Source organism: Jaculus jaculus, chromosome 10, assembly GCF_020740685.1.
Source record: "Jaculus jaculus isolate mJacJac1 chromosome 10, mJacJac1.mat.Y.cur, whole genome shotgun sequence".
Taxonomy (NCBI): domain Eukaryota; kingdom Metazoa; phylum Chordata; class Mammalia; order Rodentia; family Dipodidae; genus Jaculus; species Jaculus jaculus.
In genome coordinates, this window is record NC_059111.1 from 40,502,207 (window position 1) to 40,515,767 (window position 13,561).

The 13,561-nt window shown below is 39.2% G+C and overlaps 1 protein-coding gene and 1 pseudogene across 3 annotated transcripts in view; one reads left to right on the forward strand and one right to left on the reverse strand.

Moving 5' to 3' along the window:
- The window catches only part of Cd109 (CD109 molecule), a 289,871-nt gene that overhangs the window by 69,721 nt on the left and 206,589 nt on the right, over window positions 1–13,561 (reverse strand). The gene's annotated exons all lie outside the window — the stretch shown is intronic.
- LOC101604563 lies at window positions 8,430–9,842 on the forward strand (annotated as a pseudogene).

Below are 13,561 nucleotides of genomic sequence, written 5' to 3' on the forward strand. Positions count from 1 at the left end.
TTATATGCTTATTTGCAAGGCCCAAATGCCTGGGATCTATTCCCTAGGAACCACATAAAGCCATATATACAGAGTAATGCATGCCACTGGAATTGGTTCACAGCAGGAGGAGGCCCTGGTACAGCCCTCCCCCTCTCTCTTTCTCTGTTTTTCTCTCTCTTCCCCCCTCTCTGTGCTTGCAAATAAATAAAAAACAGAAATAAAATAGATCACAAATTAGGACACAAATCAAGACCCCACAAATTAAAAGATTGACATAGCTCCTTGTATTAAAGCAATATAATGCATTAAAGCTAAAAGTCAACAACAGGGAGACAACAGAAAATTCATTAACTCCTGGAGATTGGACAACACTCTACTGAACTATGAATGGGTCATAGAAATCAAGAAGGAAATCAAAAAATTCCTAGAACTGAATAAGAATGAGAACATAACATACCAAAACCTATGGGATGAAATGAAGGCACTCTTAAGTGTGAACTTTATAACTCAAAATGCCTACATTATAAAAATAGAGAGATCTCAAATAACATAATGATCCACCTGAAGGCATTGGGGGGAAAAAAGAACAATTCAAACACAGAGATAGCAGATAAAAAAAGATTTAAAAAAAAAAAAAAAGAGGGCTGGAGAAATGGCTCAGTGATTAAAGTGCATGTTAGCAAAGCCTAAGAACCTAGGTTCTATTCCCCAGTACCCACATAAAGCCAGATGCACAAGGTAGCTCATACATCTGGAGTTTGTTTGCAATAGCTAGAGCCTCTGACACGCCCATTCTCTCACTCAAATAAATAAATAAAATATTTTTTTAAATTAGCTTAGCAGCTAAGGCATTGGTCTATATAGCCTAAGGAACCAGATTCAGTTCCTCAGTACCCACATAAGCCAGATGCACAAGGTGGCACATGCATCTGGAATTCATTTATAGTGCTAGAGACCATGGTGCACCCATTCTCTTTTATTCTCTCTCTATATATATCTCTATCTCTATCTGCCTCTTTATCCATCTGTTTCCCTATCAGGGCAGAAAATCAGTGAATTAAAAATCAAGGAAACAAGTTTAAAAATTGATGAAATGCAGAGCTGGTTCTTAAGAAAAAATAAATAAGCCAGGTATGGTGGCACACTCCTTTAATCCCAGCACTCAGGAGGCAGAGGTAGGAGGATCACTATGAGTTCAAGGCCACCCTGAGGTTTCATAGTGAATTCCAGGGCAGCATGGGCTAGACTGAGACCCTACCTTGAAAAACCAAAAAAATAAATGAATAAATAAGATTGATAAACCCCTGGTCAAATTGATCAAAAGAAAGAGAAAGAAGACCCTAATCAGTAAGATTATAAATTTTAAAAGGAAATGTTATAACAGATATTAACAAAATTGGGAGCATCATAAGAATATACTTTAAAAACCTACATTCTGGGCTGGAAGGATGGCATAGCAGTTGAGATATTTGTTGCAAAGCCAAAGGACCCAGGTTTGATTCCCCAGGACCCATGTTAGCCAGATGCACAGGGGGGCACATGCATCTGAAGTTTGTTTGTAGAGGCTGAAGACCCTGGTGTGCCCATTCTCTCCCTCTCCCTCTCTCTCTTTCTCTCTCCCCCCCTCCTTTTCTGTCAAATAAATAAATAAATATATTTTTTTAAAAAGGCATTGGCCACTACAAGCTGCTTCGTATTTTAAGAAAGCCAGGCACGGTGGTGCACACATTTAATCCCTGCACTCAGGAGACAGAGGTAGGAGGATCGCTGTGAATTCAAGGCCATCTTGAGACTACATAGTGAATTCCAGGTCAGCCTGGGCTAGAGTGAGACCCTACCAAGAGAAACCAAAAATAAAAAAAAAAAAGTTGGGCATGGTGGCACATGCCTTTAATCCCAGCACTAGGGAGGCAGAGGCAGGAGGATCACTATGAGTTCAAGGCCACGCTGGGACTACATAGTGAATTCCAAGTCAGCATGAGCCACAGTAAGACCCTGTCTTGGGAACAAAAAAACAAAAAAATTGGAAAATTTGGAGGAAATTAATGAATTTCTTGACTCATATTATATACCAAAGCTAAACTCAGAAGAGCTAAGTTATCTAAATAGAGGTATACATCTAATGGAAGAAACTATAAGCTCCCCAACCAAAAAAAAAAAAAAAAATCTGGGGCTGGAGAAATGGCTTAGTGGTTAAGGTGTTTGCCTGCAAAGCCAAGGGACCCAGGTTCAATTCCCCATGACCCATGTAAGCCAGATGCACAAGGGGCACATGCATCTGGAGTTTGTTTGCAGTGGCTAGAGGCCCTGGCATGCCTATTATCTGTCTATATATCTCCTCTCTCCCTCTCTCTCTCTCTCTCTCTCTCTCTCTCTGTCTGTCTCTCTGTCTCTCTGTCTCTCTCTCTCTCTCTCTCTCTCTCTCTCTCTCTTTCTCTCTCCTTATAAATCAATAAATAAAATTTTTTAAAAAATCTAGGGACTTCAGGTAAGATGGTGGCATAGGAGTCATGCCAAACCAGCCTAGGGATGTATTTAAGCAAAAACACAGCAAAATATACCTTTCTTCCAAAAATTCACATTGTATAAGTTATTATCCACAATAGCAGAGCAGCAGGAGAGATGAAGATCCTACAAAAAGGAAGAAAACAGCCAAAATTCTGGAAAAGTGCCAACACCCCATCCAAGTGCCATCTGCCAGCCTCAGAGCTGCAGGAGCAGAAACCAATTGAGGGTATTTTCCACTTCCATCAGCCTCCTTGCAAAGTCAAGAAACCTGAAGGGGAAGATAGCAGGACACACCTGAGCAGCTGATGAACAACACAAAGGGGACCAGCTGAGCATCTCCAGTACAATTCCAGGCTTCCTGCACTCTCCCATCCCCCAACCATCAGGGCTGTGATTCTCCAGAGAACTGAGTCAGTGCCCAGCTTCAGGGCATCCAGCACAGCTGATCAGAACACAAATCCACAGCACGCCACAGAGGGAACAAGGTAGGCACCCAGCATTGCTGATATTGGAAGCCATACCAAAAGGTAACATGGCCAACTGACTATAGAAATGGCAGCGCTTGAAGTGCTAATTTCTCTTTCCATGTTAGGGCAGGTTATAGGATACATATTCTTAAGTGAGCTGTACTTTGGGGTTGACTACTGTTGCCTTTCATGCTTTGAGATTTATAGGACCTTTCTCTTTTTCTTCTGTCAATATCGAGGGCAGGGTCTGACTCAGACACAGGCTGACCTGGAACCCATCAAAGAACAGAAATCTCAATCTCCCAGTTGACAGGATTAAGAGTGTAGAACAACACAAACCCTTAGGGACTTTGGCTTTATAAGGTTATCTGTTTGTTTTAAACCCCACTCTTAATATAAATACTCTGTGCTGCTTTTTATTGAATGTGTATATTGCTCACTTGAATTTTAGAATTGGCCAATAAATTGCTCTACTAGCCCACTAAAATACAGGCAAACCAAACACCTAGGATTATTTCTGTGGTTTCACTGGAGTACAAGAGCTACACTTGGCACATTAAACTCCTACCCTGGAAGTATATAAAGTTGGATTTACATATCATGATACAATAAACACAAAGAATCAAGACAATACAATCCCACCAAAAATTATAAATCCATTTTAAATGATCTCCAGGGAGATTGTTTTAGATGAAATTCCTAACAAAGATTTCAAAAAAAAAAATGATTTTATCTATACTTGAAGAAAACAAAGAACTGAAAGGAAAAAACAAACTTGTGAAGAAATTCCAAGAGAACACAGGAAACAAGCTAAATGAAATAAGGAGATAATTACAAGACATGAGAAAGAAAATATAAATACTGAAGAAAGACCAGGCAGAAATTCTAGCACTGAAAAACACAGTCAGTCAAATAAAAAACTCTGTGTAAGGCCTCACCAGTAGAATAGATGAAGGAGAGAATAGAATATCTAAACTAGAAGACCAGATGGCAGATTTAACATAGTCCAACAAAAAGAAAGATAGGCTAATAGAAAGGTATGAATGGGAATTTCAAGATATCCAGGACACTGAGAAAAGATCAAACATAAGAATTCAGGGTGGAGTAGAAGGAGAATTTCAATCCAGAGACTTAGGAGGAATTTTCAACAAAACCATAGAAGAGAGATTTCCCCAAATTGGGAAAGAGATGTCAATGAAGATACAGGAAGGTCTTAGAACACCAAACAGACAGAACCTGGCAAGAACCTCTCCTTGTCATGTTATAATTAAACTACTAAACACACAAACCAAAGAAAATATATAGAAAACAGACAGAGAGAAAAAGCAAGCCACATACAAAGGCTCAGGATCATAGCAGATTACTCAACACAAACTTTAAAAGCCAGAAGGGCTTAGAATGATGTATTCCAAGTTCTGAAAGATAACAACTGTCAACAAAGAATACTTTATCTTGCAAATCTATCTATCCAAACTGAAGGAGAAATAAGGACATTCCACAACAAAAACAGGCTAATGGAATTTATGCTAACTAAGCCATCTCTACAGAAAATACTTGAAGGAATCCTTCATGCTAAAGAGGAAGCCAAGCACACACAGGAGGAAAAAGGAAAACAAAAAACCACACTCAGATAACAGTTAAAACAAGAGAGTAAAGGGAAACAGGGAGCACTACAAAACAAATGTAAACAGTACACAAAAACCTACCGCAAGTCAGGACTCATCCAGCATCAGAGGAATCATACGGGCGAGAGGCCCTACAAGTGTAGGCTATGTGAGAAAGCCTTCTACTGCATCTCACATCTCACCTCACATCAGCGAACTCATACAGGTGAGAAGCCCTTTGAGTGTAAGGAATGCAAGAAATATTTTTATGACAAGTCAAACCTCAGGAGACATCAGAAAATTCAAACTGATGAGAACCTTTGTTAGTGCCCACAATGCATGAAATCTGTTTTGAGTAAACAGCATCTTTGAACATCAGACAATTTATACCATTGAGAGTCTGGATGTAAAGAATGCAGGAAAGCTTTCTATGTAGAACATACTGACTTAAGCTTATCTGAGCACTGCTATTGGTGATGGAGCCCTTTGGATGTAAGGACATAAGAAAAGATCAGGTCACAAGCAAAATCTCACTATTCCAGAGCACAGGGGAGAAACCTATTGAATATAGGAAACTTTATAGAACATGAACAGGTGAAAATGTAAATAATATAGAAAATATAACTACATTAGAACTCACACAATTGACTATGGGAAATAATTTAGCCAGGTACCTAATCCAGATGCTCCTGAGAAAGGATGACTTATACTCCTGATAGCCAGAAACCATGTTATGCAAGAAAATGCAGTGATGTTGTACTGGAACTTCTTGCTTCATGTTATAACACAGAATGATGGGAAACCTAATAAGAAGGAAGAATAGCTCCATATGTTCAGTAGAATTCAAAACTCATTATCAGGTGTTCACCTGTGACCTGTGCTTGGGAGGAGGAAGGAGGTGGTACATCAGAAAGGTACTACAAGCCTGGGGTACAGGAGTCTTTCTAAAAAGCTTGATGCTCAAACAACTTGAGAAACTTTTCAGTTGATAAAGCAGATGAATACAATCTAGGGAAAAATGATGCCATACTTCAACTTGTATCAGAAATATAAGTGGCCCTGTAAGGGTATGGATTGTATTTTATACATGTACTGATCGCTAAAAATCATAAATCAATATGCATTACATATACATGAAAGAGCTTATTGGAAAGAGTTACACAGGCTGCAGATAGTTCAGTGTGGCAGATAGCTTGCTTACCTTTGATGTTACCTGCTCTTTGATACTAGAAAGTTCCTGCAAGTAACCTGTATCATCATTCTCCTACTCAGATCATTCATTGTAAAATAAAAATAACTGTGGAGAAATTGTAGCCAGTTGAGAATGCTTTGTTTGGCAAGAACATTAATTCTTTTAGTGCAATCTTCATAGTTTCTCTTTCTGGAAAAAAAGGTCTTGATAGGGAGGCTGTTTTTGAAATCATGGTTTAGTCCAGACTGATCTCAAAATGATGATTCTACTGTAGTATCTTGAGTGCCTTGGTTACAGGTATGTGTGTGCCACCATACCTGATGCTAAATTTTATTAATGTGCGAGAAATGTAAAACTCATTTTTATACATAAAGTTTTAATGAAAATACCCTTTCATGTAACTTAGATGTTTACTTTCAAATTATATCACTAAATATACTGAAAGTTATTTAAAGTATCCAATTGTGTGTCAATAAATAAATAAATAAGTGATAAATATGAAAAAAATAAAAGAGACTAATAGAGAGAAGGAGAGGATATGATGCAGAGTGGAGTTGTGAAGGGGAAAGTAATAAATCCATGTTGTATACTATTTAAAGAACTATGTGACATAGATGTATTTGGTGATCCTGAGTCATACCTTGCAAAGAGTGAGGAATTTAGTGATTCTGTATCTAAAACTTTTGAATACTTGTGGAAAAGTAAGACAAATGATGATGCAACAGGAAAGTCACATTGGAGAAAAATCAGTCCTTCAGACTTCCCAAAAGAGGGAGAGCCACTTGGTCAGCATGGCCTTAACTTATCCTAGCAGATAACAACACTGAGAGGCATAGAACTCCTCACAGGTCCCTGAAAGTCTCTCCTACAGAACAATTATTGACCTCCAAAGTATACAGTTAATTCTGACAGCCTACATGATCTTAATCACCCAGTGAGAAAAATATAACTACATTATAAACAATGAGTCAGACTAATAGGCTCCCCCGTCTGATGCTGATTTATAATACTAAACTCTAACATTAACTCATACCTTCTGCCTTTGCCTGTCCCCAATTAACTGCACCTACCCTTACCCTAGCTCCTCCCACTTGCCTTAGCCAGAATCAGAGCTATTCCTCAGACCCCCCTCCTTCCTTAGCCCTTACCCTATCTCATCCAGAGATAAGTACACTGCCACCCCAACAGGCCCTCTTCAACTTAAACTCTCTCATGTTCCCACTCTTCCCCCAATCCCAGAATGTTCCTCTTTACACTAATGCCCCTCTGCTTCCTCTCTCTTGCCCCAACCCCTCTATCCCTTGCCTCTGAATGCTTATCCTTCTTTTACACCTGACATTTTGATGTCATAGCTGTTGACACAAATAAGCTAAAGCCGAATGTGGTGGTGCACACCTTTAATCACAGCACTCAGGAGGCAGAGGTAGGAGGATTGCCATGACTTCGAGGCCACCCTGAGATTACAGAGTGATTTCCAGGTCAGCCTAAGCTAGAGTGAGACCCCACCTCAAAAAAAAGCAAAAACAAATAAGTAACTAAACAACAAGCTACTTTATTCTCCCTTCTGTCTTCTCATGGGATGCTCAGAGCCCATCTCCTTCACCTTCTCTATAATAGATGTCTGCCAGTGACTGCCCTGATTATGAAAGAAGTCTGCTTTACTCAGGGCCAAGTCATAATAGCATGCTACACTGGCACTGTCAATCTCACCACTCTGCCACCTCTCACCACCATGTCCTCCACATCACCTGCCCTAAAGAGAGACCCATTGACTGCCTCTCCCATAATAACTCATTGCTCTTATGGTCAGCATGAACCTTCATCTCTTATCATTAACAAATGGCTGGAATGTTAGGTCAGAACAAAATTAAGTTACAGCAGGAGTGCAAAGTGAGTCATCAACATTCCTTGAGAAATTGTCCAGGCATTATCCCTCCCCTGCATAACAAGGCTCCAAGTCTAGATTTACTGCCCCCTATCTCTCACTGGGTCGCTTCTGGTCTCACCCTATGGCTAATGTAAAGAACAGAGATTTACTGCCCCCACAAAGAAATTCCTTCCCTTCCCCCAACTGAAGAGCCTATAAAGCCATAACCCCAAGCTGACTGCTCTTGAGAGTCAGTTCTGGCAGCTTGTGTTTTTTCCCCCTGAATAAAAACTTCCGTCTTTGCCTCAGAGTGGTCTCCGTAGTCCTTGGTCACTCCTGAACCTTACACTGTTCCTCTAGAGAACCCTGACTAATACAGATTGTGGTACCAGAAGTGGTTCTAGAAAAACAGAATTGTAAGGATGGATTTCCCTAGTGGGCTTGGTGCACTCTGGACTTGGCTCTCCAATATCAGTACCACTAAAGGCTCTACTGGTAATAAAGGGGGCACTTTTACTGGTAATAAGGAGACCACTTTTACTGGCAATAAGGAGGGCTGTAATAATCCATGGTGTGAACTATTTAAAGAACTCTGACAGATGTATTTGATGATCCTCAGTTATACCTTGTGAAGAGTGAGGAATTTAGTGACTCTGTACCTAAAACTTTTGAATATTTGTGGAAAAGTAAGACAAATGATGATGCTGGTTGATTGCTTCTAGCATCTCTAGATAAACTATTGAGGAAAAAACAGGTGCTCAGGCAGGAAATTTCCAAGCTTAAAACCAACATACATGCTTTGGGGCAAGATGGCTGGGGGTGAGGTTGGAGTGACTCTTGGACAGCCGCACCTTTCACGACAGGATCTTGCTATTTTGGACGTTACGAAGTTAATGCAACTTTCACATGAAATTATCAGCAGAAAAGCTACGATTAATATAGATACAATTGGTTACGTAGCGCATGGGAAATCTACTGTTGTAAAAGCCATTTCATTTCCAGCATTCACATGGTCAGATTCAAAAATGAACTTGAAAGGAACATTACAATCAAGCTTGGATATGCTAATGCTAAGATTTATAAACTTGATGACCCAAGTTGTCGTCAGCCAGAATGTTATAGGTCTTGTGGAAGTGGTACACCTGATGAGTTTCCTAAAGATATTCCAGACACTAAAGGAAACTTCAAATTAGCCAGGCATGTTTCCTTTGTTGACTGTCCTGGCCATGATATTTTTGATGGCTACAGTGCGGAACAGTGCAGCAGTGATGGATGCAGCTCTTCTATTGATAGCTGGTAATGAATCTTGCCCTCAGCCTCAGACTTCAGAACAACTAGCTGCAATAGAAATCATGAAACTCAAGCATATTTTGATCCTACAGAATAAAATGGATTTGGTAAAAGAAAGTCAGGCTAAAGAACAATATGAACACATTCTTGCATTTGTACAAGGAACAGTGGCAGAAGGAGCTCCAATTATTCCAATTTCTGCTCAACTTAAATACAATATTGAAGTTGTCTGTGAGTACATAGTAAAGAAAATTCCAGTACCCCCATGAGACTTTACTTCAGAACCTCGACTCATTGTTATTAGGTCATTTGATGTCAACAAACCTGGCTGTGAAGTTGATGACCTTAAGGGTGGTGTGGCTGGTGGTAGTATTCTAAAAGTATTAAAGATAGGCCAGGAGATAGAAGTGAGACCCGGTATTGTTTCCAAAGATAGTAAAGGGAAACATGTGTAAACCAATCTTTTCCAAAATTGCATCACTTTTTGCAGAGCATAATGATCTTCAGTGTGCTGCTCCAGGAGGTCTTATTGGAGTGGGAACAAAAATTGACCCTCCTCTGTGCCGGGCTGACAGAATGGTGGGACCAGTGTTTGGTGCTGTTGGAGATTTATATTCACTGAGTTAGGAATTTCCTATTTCCTATTGAGACACCTTCTAGATGTGTGCACTGGAGGAGACAAGAAAGCAGCAAAGGTCCAAAAGCTATCTAAGAATTGAGTACTTATGGTCAACATTGGATCCTTGTCAACAGGAGGGAGAGTTAGTGCTGTGAAGGCTGATTTGGGCAAAATTGTATTGACTAATCCTGTGTGCACAGAAGTAGGAGAAAAAATTGCCCTTAGCCGAAGGGTTGAGAAACATTGGAGCTTAATTGGTTGGGGTCAGATAAGAAGAGGAGTGACAATCAAGCCAACCGTAGATGATGACTGAAAACTCCCAGCTACACAATACATTTGGAAGAGTTAGAACTTCGTTTAACAACTAGAGGTATATTTTCAAAGCAATATTAGAAGAATAATTTTACAGCTCCTTCATTTGATAGGTAGCTGTAAGTTTATTCTCATTTTTGCATGATAAAAAGCTAACTTCTAGAACAATATAGGATCTATGATAAGTGTAAAAATTGGTATAAAATTAGATTGAACCTACATTTTCACAGAAGTTAAAGCATTCCAAACTGTCTAATTTATACAGTCAGGATGTTTAAAATAACTTGCTATGCTAGTCTTTACTGCATCACACCTATCATAGAATTTATCTGAAATAACTTATTTTCTTTTTTATGAATTCTCTTTCAGTAGCTCCAAAATAAAGGACTTTTCTACTAAAAACTGATAGATACAAAATTTCCTTGAAGACTAGCTCCTTTTTGTTTGACTCTCTTATTTTGCATTATTATGTTTTTAAAATTTTGAGCAAAAACAATACAAATAGGCTCACAGAGGCTGGGTGTGGTGGCACACGCCTTTAATCCCAGCACTTGGGAGGCAGAGGTAGGAGGATTGCCATGAGTTCGAGGCCACCCTGAGACTCCATAGTGAATTCCAGGTCAGCCTGGGGTACAGTGAGACACTACCTTGAAAAACAAACAAACAAAAAAAAAAAAAATAAGCTCACAGGAGGATGACTCCTAGAATATGAGTGCTCATTCCCATAGGCCTGAAATTAGTCTTCCCCACTAGTATACCAGATGATTTTAATGAACTCGTCAGGCTCTTTCCAAGAATTATTCTTTGATGGTTTTTGTTTCAGTGGAGCTGGGGATGGAGCCCTGGGCCACTTGGCTGCTACAAGCACGCTACCGTCTCCACCCCAGCCTTAGGTATTGTTAGTTGATATGAACTGACATCTGTAGAGTGTAATACATATTGATCTCTGGGCTTTGGAACTTGAAAAAGGTGAAAGATGTTCAAAAAATTGAGTGAGCCTTTTTGATTTGTATATCTCATTCTCCATGCCCCTGAACTTTTCTTACACTGCACTTTTAAGTTTTTTTTTTATTTTTATTAACATTTGCCATGATTATAAAAAATATACCATGGGGGCTGGAGAGATGGCTTAGTGGTTAAGCACTTGCCTGTGAAGCCTGAGGACCCTGGTTCGAGGCTCGGTTCCCCAGGTCCCACGTTAGCCAGATGCACAAGGGGGTGCACACGCCTGGAGTTCGTTTGCAGAGGCTCGAAGCCCTGGTGCGCCCATTCTCTCTCTCCCTCTATCTGTCTTTCTCTCTTTGTCTGTCGCTCTCAAATAAATAAATTAAAAAAATTTAAAAAAAAATACCATGGTAATTCCCTCCCTCCCCCACACACACTTTCCCCTTTGAAATTCCATACTCCATCAAATTACCTACCCATGTCAATCATTGTACTTACATATATACAATATCAACCTATTAAGTACCCTCCTCCTTTCCTTTCTCTTGCCTTTATATCTCCTTTTTAACTTAATGGCATCTGCTATTAAGTATTTTCCTTCTCACGCAGAAGCCCAATCATCTGTAGCTAGGATCCACATATGAGAGAGAACATGTGGCGCTTGGCTTTCTGGGCCTGGGTTACCTCACTTAGTATAATCCTTTCCAGGTCCATCCATTTTTCTGCAAATTTCATAACTTCATTTTTCTTTACCTCTGAGAAGAACGCCATTGTATAAATGTGCTACATCTTCATTATCCACTCATCAGTTGAGGGACAGCTAGGCTGGTTCCATTTCCCAGCTATTATAAATTGAGCAGCAATAAACATGGTTGAGCACGTACTTCTAAGGAAATGAGATGATTCCTTCGGATATATGCCTAGGAGTGCTATAGCTGGGTCATATGGTAGACAAAGCTTTAGTTGTTTTAGGAACCTCCACACTGTTTTCCACAATGGCCGGACCAGATTGCATTCCCACCAGCAGTGTAGAAGGGTTCCTTTTTTTCCACATCCCCGCCAACATTTAGGACCATTTGTTTTCATGATGGTGGCCAATCTGACAGGAGTGAGATGGAATCTCAATGTAGTTTTAATCTGCATTTCCCTGATGACTAGTGACGTAGGAAATTTTTAGATGCTTACATGCCATTCGTATTTCTTCCTTTGAGAATGCTCTATTTAGCTCCATAGGCAATTTTTTGATTGGCTTGTTTGATTCCTTATTATTTAACTTTTTGAGTTATTTGTATATCCTAGATATTAATCCTCTACCAGATATATAGCTGGCGAAGATTTTTTCCCATTCTGTAGGTTGCCTCTTTGCTTTTTTCACTGTGTCCTTTACAGTGCAAAATCTTTGTAATTTCATGAGGTCCCAGTGATTAATCTGTGGTTTTATTGCCTGAGCAATTGGGGTTGTATTCAGAAAGTCTTTGCCAAGATCAATATGTTGAAGGGTTTCCCCTACTTTTTCCTCTAGCAGTTTCAGAGTTTCAGGTCTGATGTTAAGGTCTTTAATCCATTTGGACTTAATTCTTGTGCATGGCGAGAGAGAAGAATCTATTTTCATCCTTCTGCAGATATATATTCAGTTTTCCCAACACCATTTGCTGAAGAGGCTGTCTTTTCTCCAATGAATATTTTTGGCATTTTTATCGAATATCAGGTGGCTATAGCTACTTGGGCTTACATCTGGGTCTTCTATTCTGTTCCACTGACCTACATGTCTATTTTAGTGCGAGTACCATGCTGTTTTTGTTACTATGGCTCTGTAGTATAGGCTAAAATCAGGTATGGTGATACCACCAGCCTTATTTGCGTAGCTCAGAATTATTTTAGATATTCGAGGTTTTTGGTGATTCCAAATGAATTTTCGGATTGTTTTTTCTATTTCCATGAAGAATGCTTTTGGAATTTTGATAGGGATTGCATTAAATGTGTAGATTGCTTTTGGTAAGATTGCCATTTTCACAATATTGATTCTTCTAAACCAGGAACAAGGGATGTTTCTCCACTTTCTAGTGTCTTCTGCAAATTCTCGCTTGAGTGTTTTAAAGTTCTCATTGTAGAGATTCTTTACTTTCTTGGTTAGGTTTATTCCAAGGAACTTTATTTTATGTTTTTTTATGCAATTGTGAATGGGAGTGAATCTCTTATTTCATCCTGTTTGTTTGTTGTTAGCATATATGAAGGCTACATATTCCTGTGTATTTATTTTGTATCCTGCTACAAGGATGTAGGTTTTTATCAGCTCTAACAGTTTGCTTGTAGAGTCTTTAGGGTCCTTTATGTATAGAATCATGTCATCTGCAAATAATGATAACTTGATCTCTTCCTTTCCAATTTGTATCCCTTTTATGTGTGTTTCTTGCCCTATTGCTATGGCTAAGACTTCCACAACTATATTAAATAACAGTGGGGACAGTGGACACCCTTGTCTTGTTCCTGATTTTAGTGGAAAAGCTTCCAGTTTTAATCCATTTATTAATATGTTGGCTGTAGGCTTGTCATAAATAGATTTTATTATATTGAGATATGTTCCTTCTATTCCCAGTCTCTGTAAGACTTTTATCATGCTTTCTCTTCATCTAATGACATGATCATGTGATTTCTGTCCTTCAATCCATTTACATAATGTATTACATTTATAGATTTGCATGTATTGAACCATCCCTGCATCTCTGGGATAAAGCCTACTTGGTCAGGGTGAATGATCTTTTTCATATACTCTTG